Raw genomic sequence first — 13,410 nt, forward strand, 5'->3', positions numbered from 1 at the left:
CAAGAAATAACTACTCACAAGATAAGCTTGGACCCAAAGTTCCACCCGATTAAATAGAAGAGGAGGCCCCAGTCCGAAGTCAAGCATGCATTCATCAAAGAAGAGGTAACCAAACTCTTTAAAATAGGTTCCATTTGGGAAGTTAAGTACCTGGATTGGTTAGCAAACATAGTAGTAGTCCATAAAAAGGAAAATAAATTAAGAATGTGTGTAGACTACAAAAACTTGAAAAAGGCATGCCCTAATGACTCTTTTCCTCTGCCCATGCAATGGCCGGCCACAAGATACTCAGCTTTCTTGATGCCTATTCCAGGTACAACCAAATCAGGATGGACCGGGGCGATCAAGAAAAAACTTCCTTCATCACTAAATATGGCACATATTGTTATAACGTAATAACGTTTGGATTAAAGAACGTCGGTGCCACTTACCAACGCCTAGTAAATCGGATGCTCGAAGAATAAACATGAAAATCAATAGAGGTTTACATTGATGACATGTTAGTTAAGTACCTGCAAGTAGAGGACCATTTGGAACATTTGCAAGAAAGCTTCAACATATTGAAGAAGTACAATATGAAGTTAAACCTCGAGAAGTGCGCATTTGGGGCCGGGTCTGGGAAGTTCCTCGGATTCATGGTGTCCAACCGAGGAATTTAGATCAATCCCGACAAAATCAAAGCTATAGAAGACATTACCGTAGTGGACAATGTGTCACGACCCAGATTTCCCACCCTCGAGAGTCGTGATGACGTTTACTGGTGAAAGCTAGGCAAGCCAAATTATTCTATTTACTTAACCTTTTCCAGTTTTAAACCCTTATCAGTGATGAGTAGATATCATGCAAATAGTGAAAATAATTAAGTGGAAGACAAAATCTGATAAACTAATCTTAATATAAACTGCAGAAGTCTAAATACAACTCTACCCAGAATTTGGTGTCATAGTTTCAGAAACGGTCTACGAATACTACATAGAAAGTCTGAAAGATAAAATATACACTGTTTCTGAATTGAGTAAAGGAAACATGATAAAGGAAAGATAGGAGGTGACGCCAAGGCCCGCGGACGCCTGCAGGACTACCTCGGGTCGCCTGTTGGACTGAAGGTAGAAACCTCACTACAGTCCAAAGTCTACAACACAGTGATCTGCACAAAAGAGTGCAAAATGTAGTATCAGCACAACCGACCCCATGTGTTGGTAAGTGTCTAGCCTAACCTCGGCAAAGTAGTGACGATGCTAAGACCAGACTACCAAATAAACCTGTGCAGTTAAATTGTATACAGCAGAAATAGAAGAAAATAATCACAATTAAAACTGGGCGGGGGAAACATGCTGCGGGGAGTAACAGATAACAACAGAATATCAAGAGGATTATAAAGAAACCGAAATCCAATTACTAACAAGGATAGGGAAAACAAATGCAGAGTTCACTTTCATTTCACATCACGTTGCAGGCGTGCGACCCGATCCCATTTCATGTATCTCGTTGCAGGTGTGCAACCCGATCCCATTTCATATATGTCATTGCAGGCGTGCAACCCGCTCCCATTTCACATATCTCGTTGCAGGCATGCAACCCGCTCCCATTTCACATATCTCGTTGCAGGCATGCAACCCGCTCCCATTTCATATATCTTCTTGCAGGCATGCAACCCGCTCCCATTTCATATATCTTGTTGTAGGCGTGCAACCCGCTCCCATTTCATATATTTCCATGGCAGCGTGCCACCCGATCTCATTTACAAATCAACAACAATCACAAAAGAATCCCGGCAAGAGAACAATTATATTCCAACAACATCCCGGCAAGGGAACAATAATATCAAGACAACATCTCGGCAAGGAAACAATAATGATAATAACATCCCGGCAGGGGAACAATAATGATAATAACATACTAGATAGGGAACAATAATGATAATAACATGTGAAGCGCAATAAACCACAACGGAGTCATAATAACTACAATACAAGACTCACGGGCATGCTTGACACCGACATATAGATACTCGTCACCATGCCTATACGTCTTACTCCACAATTAACACGTAGCAAATAAGACATAACTCCTAATCCCTCAAGCTAAGGTTAGACCAAACACTTACCTCGATGCCACGAACACAATTCAAGCCTCAACTATCGCTTTACCCCTCGTTTCCACCACCAATTTGCTTGTATCTAGCCATAAGTTACTTAATTACATTAATAAACCCTAAATGAATCAATTCTAATGCATGAAAATGAGTTTTCCAAAGTTTTACCCAAAAAGTCAAAAATCGCCCCCTGGACCACATGGTCAAAACCCGAGATTCGAACAAAAACCCAATTATCCATTTCCCCACGAACCCAAATATATAATTAGTTTTGAAATCGGACCTCAAATCGAGGTCCAAATCCCCAATTTTTGAAAAACCTAGGTTCTACCCAAAACACCCAATTTCCCCCATGAAAATCATTGATTTTGAGTTGAAATCATGTGAAAAGATGTTAATGATTGAAGAAAATGAGTTAGAATTGACTTACAATCGATTTGGAAGAAAAGTTGTCTTTGAAAAATCGCCCAAGAGTGTTTTGGTTTTGAAAGAGTGTGAAAAATGAGAGATTTTCGGCTAAGTTATAAAATTGCAGGTTGCAGATATTGCAATTGCGACCAATTGCAAACCCAGACTTCTGCTATGTTCGCATTTGCGAAAATGTGTTTGCATTTGCGAAGTGGGAAATGCGAAGGATGCGTCGCATTTGCGACGACTGGCTAAAAGGGGGAGTATCGCATTTGCGATAAAATCCTCGCAATTGCGAGGTAGGCTGGCCTGGGCTTCTTTCGCATTTACGACATGCCCCTCGCATTTGCGATCTTGCATTTGCGAGCCAAGCTTCACAAATGCGAAGCCTACAGGCCTGCAATGCAACAACTGAAAGTCTACAATTCCTCAAGTCCAAAATCCACCACGTGGCCTATCCAAAACTCAGCCTAGCCTTCGGGGCTCCAAGCCAAACATGCACACCAACCTAAAAACATCATACATACTCGCTCGTGCATTCAAATCACTAAAATAATATCAACAACTATGAATTTAGCATCAAAATCATGATATTTCTTAAGAACTTCAAATTTCCAATTTTCTCAAAAACGATCCGATTCACGTCGTTTCAAGTCTGCTTCTTACCAAATTTCACAGACTTAGCTTAAATCACATATAAGACCTGTACTGGGCACCAGAACCAAAATATGGGCCCGATACCATCAAGTTCTAAACACATATCATTTACAAAAACTCAATAATATTCCAGAAAATAATTTCCTTTAAAAATTCATTTCTTGGGCTTGGGACCTCGGAATTTGATTCCGGGCATACGCCCAAGTCCCATATTTTTCTATGGACCCTTCGAGACCGTCAAATCATGGGTCCGGGTCCGTTTACCCAAAATGTCGACCGAAGTCAAATTAATACATTTTACAATCAAAATTCATCATTTTTCACAAATTTTTCACATAATGTCTATCCGGCTACGCGCCCGGACTGTGCACGCAAATCAAGGTGATACTGAAGGAGGTTTCTAAGGCCTCGGAATGCATAATTTATTACTAAAACAAGTGATGACCTTTTGGGTCATCACACAATGTCAAGGTCGTTCAGAGGTTAACCGGGCGTATTGACACCCTAGGTCGGTTCATAAAAAGATCCTCCGATAAAAGACATTGATTCTTCTCATTGTCGAGGAAGAAGAATAACTTCTCATGGACCCCGGAGTGCCAGCAAGTTGTGGAAAGACTCAAACGGTACCTTTCGAGTCCACCCTTGCTTCATACCCCAAAGGCAGACGAGCAGTTGTACCTATACTTATCGGTATCCAAGATAGCGGTAAGCGGAGTCCTAGTCCGAGAAGAGGAAGGTATGAAATTTCCTATCTATTATGTTAGCAAGACTCTAGCCGAGGCCAAAACAATGTATCCTCACCTAAAGAAATTGGTGCTCGCTTTGCTAAGCGCCTCTAGGAAGTTAAAGCTGTATTTTCAATGCCATCCTATATATGTCGTAACTACTTACCTGTTGAGAAACATAATGCACAAGCCCGAGATCTCGGGATGATTGGCCAAGTGGGCCGTAGAAATCAGCGGGTACGATATCGAATATCGACACCGAACGCCATCACATCTCAAATTTTGGCAGACTTCGTGGCTGAATTCATGCTGGCCCTGATACCCGAAGTTGAAAGGAAATTGTTGTTGGACTCGAAGACTCCCTCGTTGATCTGGACCCTCTTTATGGACGGTGCCTCGAATGCAAAAGGGTTCAGACTTAGCATCGTGTTGAAGCCACCCACAAGTAACGTAGTTAAACAATCTATTAGAATTGTAAAATTGACTAACAATGAGGCCTAGTATGAGGCCATGATTGTAGGTCTTGAATTGGCTAAAATCCTGGGGGCCGAAGTGATCGAAGCTAAATGCGATTCCCTCCTTGTGGTAAATCGATTCAATGGGACAGTCGAAGTAAAAGAGGAACTTGTGAGAAGATACTTTGATAAACTACATGTAACGCTATGTTGATTCAAGGAATGGACACTACAACACATGCCCCAAGATCAAAATAGCGAAGCCGACGCTCTGGCTAACTTGGGATCGTCGTTTATGACATTGAATTCAGTTCGGGGACATTCGTGCAACTCATGAAATCGGTACTGGAAGAAGGACACGCTGAGATAAACTCGACAAGTTTAATGATCGGGTCCAAGCCTACACTACTATTGAGCAGAGAGGATAGTCGATACAGTTTTAACCCAACTAGGTCGGGATCGAATCCACATTGAGTTAACAATTGGAATTAGATTTATATCTAAGATAAATGTGGGCTTTGAGTCTAATTATTCTTCGACAAATGTTTGGGTTTGATTTCTACTTCTAATCTTTACTCTAGAGATTGCAATAATTGAAATTAAGGACAATATTTTTGTTGTTGTTTTTCAAATGTTTAAAGAGACTAGGGTCATGACTTCTACCTATGTGGATATCTAACGGATAGTAAAATCTAGCAAATACTTGAAATTAATTGGGATCGTAACATAGCTATCATACCCGTGTACTCACTCTGTACCTCTCGGTAGTTTGAGTGATTTTGGCCAATTTGGCTTTCTCAAGTCCAAATGGGTATTCATGCAATTCAAGTAATATTAGCTGAGGTCGGGTATTACTATCTCTAGGTTTAACCCTTTAATAAGGGCTATCAATTTCTCGAGTTCCCCCCAATTTCTTGTTAGCCTAGTTATACTAGACTTAGTCCCTCTTTCTCAAGTAGAGACTAAGTCATAAAGGTATGAATCAGTGTTTGCAACCACTAATTCTATAGTTCTAGCAGGAACTAGGCTAAATATCACTAACCCATACACATTCAAGTCCTAAAATCAAATAGCCACACTAGGGTTAGGTCACAACCCTAGCTATGGGTTTAGATACTCATGGAAATAACAGAAATTAAAGATAAAATGAAGATAAAATTCATAATACTAGATTAAAAGATGATAATCTGATGTTGAGAGATAATTCTAGTACAAAATTGCCTAAAATGGAATGTACAGCCGTCTCACGTGCTCAGATAATACATAACATGACCTATAAATGTCAAAAAGATCTATTTATACTAAACTGAACTTTCCAAACAAAAACACCCCTGCGGAGGTTGTGCGACAGCGTAATTCTGAGCGCGACCACATTCTTGCTTTTGTGGCCGTGTAATTCTGATCGCGGTCCGCGTTCTTCAAATTTGGATATGGGTTGAAATGAGTTTCGCTGACCATATAGTTTCAATCGTGGCCGCGTGAAGGACTTATTCGGCCGCATAGTTTGATGCAGACCGCACTTGTCATTTAACCTGAAAATACAACTCTCTGAATCTCCCTTTCGCGGACCGCGTATTTCTTATCACGGTTGCGTTGTGGCTTTCGCGACCGCACAATATTTGTGCGGTCCGCGTTTCAGATCTCTTGGCCTAGTCTTGGTTTTTGTTCAAGTTTTAACTCCTTTATGAGTGGATTATGACTCCTTTTGCTTATTTTGAACAATTCCTGCAAGCAAGCATATTACATTAGTTTCCTGAAATACCTTCACGCATTTTTGGCTCAAAACACAAGTAAAAGAGAGCTAATAATAGGTTAAAATCCCTACTTATCATTTAACCTGGGATTGGAGAAACAAGTATATAGACTACCTAAAGACCGGGAAGTTTCCGTCGGATACCAAAGAATCGAGAGCTCTGCGCATGAAGGCGACCAGGTTTAGCTTGTCCGAAGATAACACTCTATTCAGGAGAATGTTGAACGGACCACTCACCATATGCTTGGGACCAGGAGACACCAAATATGTTTTGAGTGAAGTTCACGAAGGCACCTGCAGAAACCATCCGGGAGCAGAATTGTTGGCTCGTAAGATAATCAGAGCTAGCTATTACTGGACGACATGAAGAAAGATGTGAAGGAGTTCATGCACAAATGTGACGACTATCAAAGGCACGCACCGATGATCCACCAAACGGGGAAGTTACTACACTCGGTCCTGTCACCTTGGCCATTCATGAAATGGGGAATGGACATCGTCGGTCCCCTACCATGGGCACCCGGTAAGGATCAATTCATATTATTTATGGCTGCATATTTCTCTAATTGGGTTGAAGCTCAAGTGTTCGAGAAGGTCTTTTCAGTAATATTCTCCTACATGAGCAATATTCTCAACCTCCTTGGCCAACTCCCAATCGACTCCTTTTGAATCTTTTTCAGCTTCCTTACTTGCTTACCCAGATCCTTGATCACCTTCCCATGTGCATCAAGAGTCTCCCTGATCTTTTTCTGATCGTCCAGAATCTTCTTCTAGTTGTCAAGAATCTTCTTCAATGAGTCCTCCACTAATGGAGGTACCTGAAGCTCTGTTGGGACTGAAGATTGTGCTGCCATTGCACTGGATATGGCAGACAACTTTGTAGTAGCTGCCTGAATTCACTTGTTGAGACTGGACAGTGTCTGGGAAACCCTTAGTTTAGTGTTGAGGTTAGGTAGAAGATGGAGGCACTGAAAGTGGCACTAAAGATGGAGGAGGCATAGTTGATGCTCTGGTAGAAGTACAGGTGGCTGTGGAGGGCTCGGCCACTGATCCAGTAGCCACTATCCCTGGCTCTTCAGACTGGCCAGTAGATGTAGTGGCTTTACCCTTAAATTTAGGGTTGTCTTCTCCCTGGAGGTGATACCATGAAAAAGGCTTTTTAGCATTCACCTCCACATCAAAGTGTCTCGGCTCCTCCCTTTGATATTTGAAATACTCAGTCAGGAAGTTAGGGTTGGGATACATCTTTCTTCTTCCTGGACTGCATCGGAGATGTTTTAGGACATCAAGTTCCCTACATTTATAGGATATTCTGCCATGATAGAAGCTACCAACACTGCTCAGGAAAGTGGAAAGACAAGGTCATGCTGGCAAGGGTCAAGACGGTTGCACACGACTGTTTGCCACCCTTTTGCTTCAAAGTTAAAGGTGTTTCTGACGATTGGAACTCATGTTGTGAGCCATACAGGTGTCGACCCCGGAATAGCAAGCAACTCAACTAGCCATGGGCGAACTGCCTCACCCAAGGCTAGCTTCTCCAGGTATTGCACCGCCTCAACCTCCTCAAACCCTACATATTTGTTTAGTGCTTGGCCATAAAACTGGATTTTCAAGTTCCAGACCTTCGTCACTTTATACCCTTTTTGATGTGGGAAACATTGGCATAAAATCCTTGACGAGGAATTCATTAGCATCATGCGGACGGCCAGAGAACCATTTTCATCCTTTTCTCTCAGAGAATTGCTTTAGGACATTTGGATTGTGTTGGCTCAGTTCTTTGGTTATGAATTGTTGCTAAAAAATGAGTGACCTTTGGGTCCACCATTCCCGAAATTTGGCATAAGCCTTTTCATTGACAAACCTATCCTCCCACACCTCCGGGTTCCTTGATCAAGCCTGTCACGACCCAAACCGATGGGCCGCGATGGGCACTCGGTACCTTACTCAAACGAGTACCAACATAACGTATCTTTTCATGTCATACACTCATAGATAACTGAGTCGGAAGGCTGCCGTAACATAAGTAGAATACAACATGTGATACCAACTTATATATAAGACATACAGTCCTATAAGACCAAAATAACCACTCATACACTGAACATAGGACGACAAGGGCATACAATCTTTTACATACATGACATCTGTCTACAAGCCTCTAAGAATACATAATTTTCATAAAGGTCGGGACAGATTCCCGCCATACCAAACAATACACGTCTAAATCATACTAACCAAACAAGCAACTTAGAAGCAAATAGAGCACATCAACATCTTCCGCTGAGCTGATAGTCTACTTGGAGGGCTCTCGGCCTATCTATCAGGACCTGCGGGCATGAAATGCAGTGTCCCCAGGAAAAAGGGACGTCAGTACGAATAATGTATCGACTATGTAAGGCACATAAATAAGTACATAGAAATATGGAATAAATGACTCAACCTGTAAGTTTGGATAACTCATGTCATGCATAGGTACATGTTTCATAGCATCATTAGGCCTCTGAGGGCATCCCATCATATCATTTCGGCCACTGTGAGCAAAATCATCAACGTATACCAGCTGATCATGTGATGGTGCGTATACAACGCAATAACCTTTTCCTATATACCATATACATATATATACATATATGCATATATAATGTCTTCTGTTCATGGGGCAATGTATGCAATGCATGAAAAGTACGTCAATAAAATCTCTTGGAATGTCATAAGACCATTATGACTTTGAGTAATATCATGAAGTAATTTTTTTTTCAACTTACATATTTTTCTGAGACCCATGAGGAGATGATATAATAATATGACACATGGGGAGTCAAGAACATAAGCATCTCTAGTATTTTTATGAATAGAGTCATTTATGGAAATTGTGCATTTGCTCGTTTCATTTGTCGTATAGATCATGCCAAAAGAAAGAAGGGATAGCCTTAATATACCTGGAGTAGGAAAAATTATTCGTATGATATTCTTGAAAAAGGTTGCACCGTACTCCTTTAAAACCGCAAAATTTTACGTTGCTAAGGTTTTAATAACTCTCGTTGGAATCGTTTGGTTGCAGGAAATTTTGTTAAAAACTTGAAGAATGGCTAACGTTCTGATTTTTGTATTGAGAAAGCTAGAAGAGAAATGTCTTGTAGGGACCTCATTTGTATTGAAAATGTTGGAAGGAAAATATCTTGTGTATAACAATTGAGGTTGTCACCTATTTAAAAATGACTCTTAGTCATGAATTATGACTAAGAGTCATACGGTTGATGTAGTGGCCTGCTGCCACGTGGAATTTTGATCTTATCCAACAATCAATTAATTTAATTAGGTAATATTTCGCTACCCGTTAATTAACCAATTACCCGCATAATTAATAATTGTCTCAAATTACTTAAAGTTCTACTTATTTTTAATACACTTTATACATCCTACTATCATGGTCATATGGTACCTTGTATGGTACTAGTCCGTAAATATCGGGTATTATCGCTCGGCCCATATTTTATCCCAATATGTCAACTTGGATGAAAATTTATTTTCTTTGACTTTCTTCCCCTCTCACCTTCACGAATTTACTCATAACTTGTTTAAAATAGCATAATGCTTATAATCTCAAAATAATCCCATTCCCGATCTTACGTCAATTAACTTACGACGAAACTTAAACATAAGAAATTGCGGGATGTAACATCATTCCCTTTTGGAACATTCTTCATCGAATATTGACTAATTCACTTATCATTCTTATAACCCATAGCTCTTACAAATACTTTAGTGCTCATCTTGTCATCTAGGAAACTGTTCTGTAAAAAAGTCCAAAGGCTAGGGCATTCCTTCCTTTAGTCCTCTTCCTCATATCACGACTTGTGGTCAAGATCATTCCAATATCATACTTGTTGCTACCTTCTATCATGCAGCCTATACGACTTTGACCTTGTAAGCACGCCTATGCGACTCTTCTCCCCTTTTTCTTCTAGCTTCCAGCCAATCTCTAGGCCTCACTTTGCAAACACATACAGAGCTTGATGAAATGTCCCTCTGGGCATTTGTAGGTATACTAAAGTTCTTTGCTCGGTATTTTGTTGAAATTACGATTATTGCTACATCTTGTTTCATAGAATCGGTTATCTAACCGCGTGATTTTTACCGTATCTAGGTAGGTCATACTATACCATAACTCTTACTTCGATTTATTGTTACTAAAGTATGCTACTAAACTCTAGGTTACTCTTTCGCTGCTTATCATATATGTATAAATCTAAGTCCTTTAATGCTTCCTCATTACTATGAATTTTAAGAATGACGGGCTACTCTCATCTCATATTTTGTAACTCTTATCCATCCATTGTTGATTCACCTCAATATTGACCTACACTCTACCATTGATAACTTGAAACCTCTTACGTTAGGGCTCACACTGCATAAAGGATGAATTTGAAGTGATTAGACTGATCCACCTGGGGCGATACCAAGCTTTCATAACAGTATCTCACAGCATCCCAATGTGATTCACCTTGCATGAGTATTTTAATTCTATCCAATTTATGAGATCCCTTTCTTTTCGTCGTTAGATCATTACTCAATCGAAGGCCCAAACATCATCCTTTATCTATCATAATTACGTCCTTATTTAATTACCAGGGCAGCATTTCATCTCTTCTATATGCTATTAGTCTTAAACTCATTTGAGTTTATTCAGGCTAAAGTGAGCTTTGTATAACTTAGAGAAACCATCTGCTCTTCTTGTTTTCACGGGCTTAATCCTGAGAACTTATCCATTTTCGTTATCTTCTCACTTTCCCGTTCTTATCCTTAATTCTATCTTCTAGAACCTTGTTGCTTCACCATACAATAGCTTACGACCTACACACATCTATTTATATTACTTGCAACCTTTCAACTTGCTTGCATCATAGATTTTCTTATGTCATTTTGGAACATCAAGCGAGACATCACATCGTCTCTAACTCTTATTTACTCTCACTACTACAAAAAAAGGTCTTTGGAGGCAATTAGTTAATTGCCACTAATGAATTATTTAAGCTGAAATATTAGCGGCACATGACCATTAGCCAGTAAAAGATATACTTTTAACGACAATAAAAAAATGCCACTAAAAATCCCTAATTGAATTAAATTATTTATTATTTTAACTTTCCCTCTGTACAATCTTTCTCTCCAATTTTTTAGGACATGAAATTACATCCCTCCAATTATAAAACCCTCCAATTAAAAAAAATAATAGGAAAAACCAAACCCTGTAATTAGAATGATACGGCAGAACGACGAAAGGAAAACATGCGCGTTAACAGTTATCACTGCAAAGGCCTCCGCCCTGCCATGGTCTCCGTCCATCCTAGGACGTTCTCGATCAAGTTACATATAATTTTGGGTTGATGCTGCTCGATTATTATCAATTTTCGCTGTAAATCTTCTCAATCTCATTCGTCTTTAGCTTCTGTTTTGTGTAGGTTTCAAGAATTATTGCAGAAAGCCTTCGTCTCCTTTAATTTCTGCTCTTAATCGGCAAAGGTTTCTGCTTAGCAGGTTCCATTTTTTATTTTTGATATCCAACTACGGCCTTTTGGGATTAGTGAAAGTATAACTTTTTCTGTCATTTGTGATATCTAGTTGTTGTTAGATTGATAGTCAATTGATTACTCCTCTGTTACTCTATTGTTTTTGAATTGGTTCCTCTGTTTTCTAAGGCTACTGTTATTTTTCAAAAAATTTCTAAGTGTCAGTTGATGCATATTGATGCTTTAGTTAAATGCCGGTAGTCGAGATATGATTCAACCATGTTCAAACTTTTTGCCCGGGTACGATATATATATATATATTGTTTTTACTCTATTGTTAGTGTCACGACCCTAACCCTGAACACGGTCGTGATGGCGCATCTCGTGAAGACAAGGCCAGCCAGTCCAACAACAATACACTACTTTAAGCAGTTAATTACTATGAAATGGTTTAAAGCATGATTTAACAGCAATAATTGCGAAAATTTAGATAACAATAGAAGAACCCATCCAAACACAACCCAAACCGGGGTGTCACAAGTCAAGAGCCTCTATTACAGGTTTTAGACAGCCTATAGAGATAGTCTAAAAATGCTGAAAGAATAAAAGACAGAAGGAGAGAATCGGGTCTGCGGATGCCATGCAGCTACCTCGATGACTCCGGTGAATGCTGAACAGCAAGCAAAGCTCTCTCTATGCCTCGGAATGCCTGGATCTGCACACAAGGTGCATGGAGTAATGTGAGTACTCCGACCCAGTGAGTAATAATCATAAATAATGGATGATAGTATGAAAACACGTAAAGGCACTAAGCAGTTCTATATCAGAGAAGTAAAACAACTTAAAACGACAAAATAGTGAAGAAATCAAGTGAAATCTCTTTAGATCAGGTAAAACAGGTAGCTATTCAGGTATTTAACAAGCATAAATCCTCTCCTCGAGCATATTATCCATTAATTAGTACTTATCCTCCGCAATCAATCCATATATCTCTCACAATAACCGAAATCAAAATAACCGCTGCGGCGTGCAGCCCGATCCGTACATCACTGTGGCGCACAGCCCGATCCATATATCATAGTCAACTGCGCTCACTGGGGGTGTGCAGACTCCGGGAGAGGCTCCTATAGCCCAAGCGCTATATTGCTGCGGCGCGCAGCCCGATCCACATAAACATTTGCTGCGGCGTGCAGCCCAATCCATATAAGCATTTGCTGCGACGTGCAGCCCGATCCATAACATACATAACATCCTCACTGTTGTGTTCTCAACCCCTCTCAGTCATTATACTCACAGCCTCACGAGCACAATAATATAAGGCAGGGATCTCAGTCCACATACTTCTCGCATTTAGGATTAGCATTGATAAAACCGGTTCTTATTGTTTAAACAAATAGAAACATGACGGAGAATATGATTTTTAACAAGTAAAATGAGGAGAATCAGTCAAAATGCCCCTAAGGGTTCTACAGGTCGGCACAAGGCCCCAAACATGGCATCTAGCCCAAATCATAATGATATTAAATAAATCTCAGTCAAAAGAATGCGGTGAAATCATCAATCGGGATGGACCAAGTCACAATCCCCAGTAGTAATGGACCCCACGTTCATCATACCGCGCATGTCTCAACTCAATATAGCAATTCATTGTGCAAATTCGGGGTTTCAAACCCTTAGGACATTATTTACAATCATTACTCACCTCGAACTGGCTAATTCTCTACCTCGCGACTCCTTTGCCCCTCGAATTGGCTTCCACGCGCGTCGAATCTATCTAAAATCAGAATGAATACGTCACAATATGCCA

This window comes from Nicotiana tabacum, chromosome 20 (genome assembly GCF_000715075.1).
Source record: "Nicotiana tabacum cultivar K326 chromosome 20, ASM71507v2, whole genome shotgun sequence".
Taxonomy (NCBI): domain Eukaryota; kingdom Viridiplantae; phylum Streptophyta; class Magnoliopsida; order Solanales; family Solanaceae; genus Nicotiana; species Nicotiana tabacum.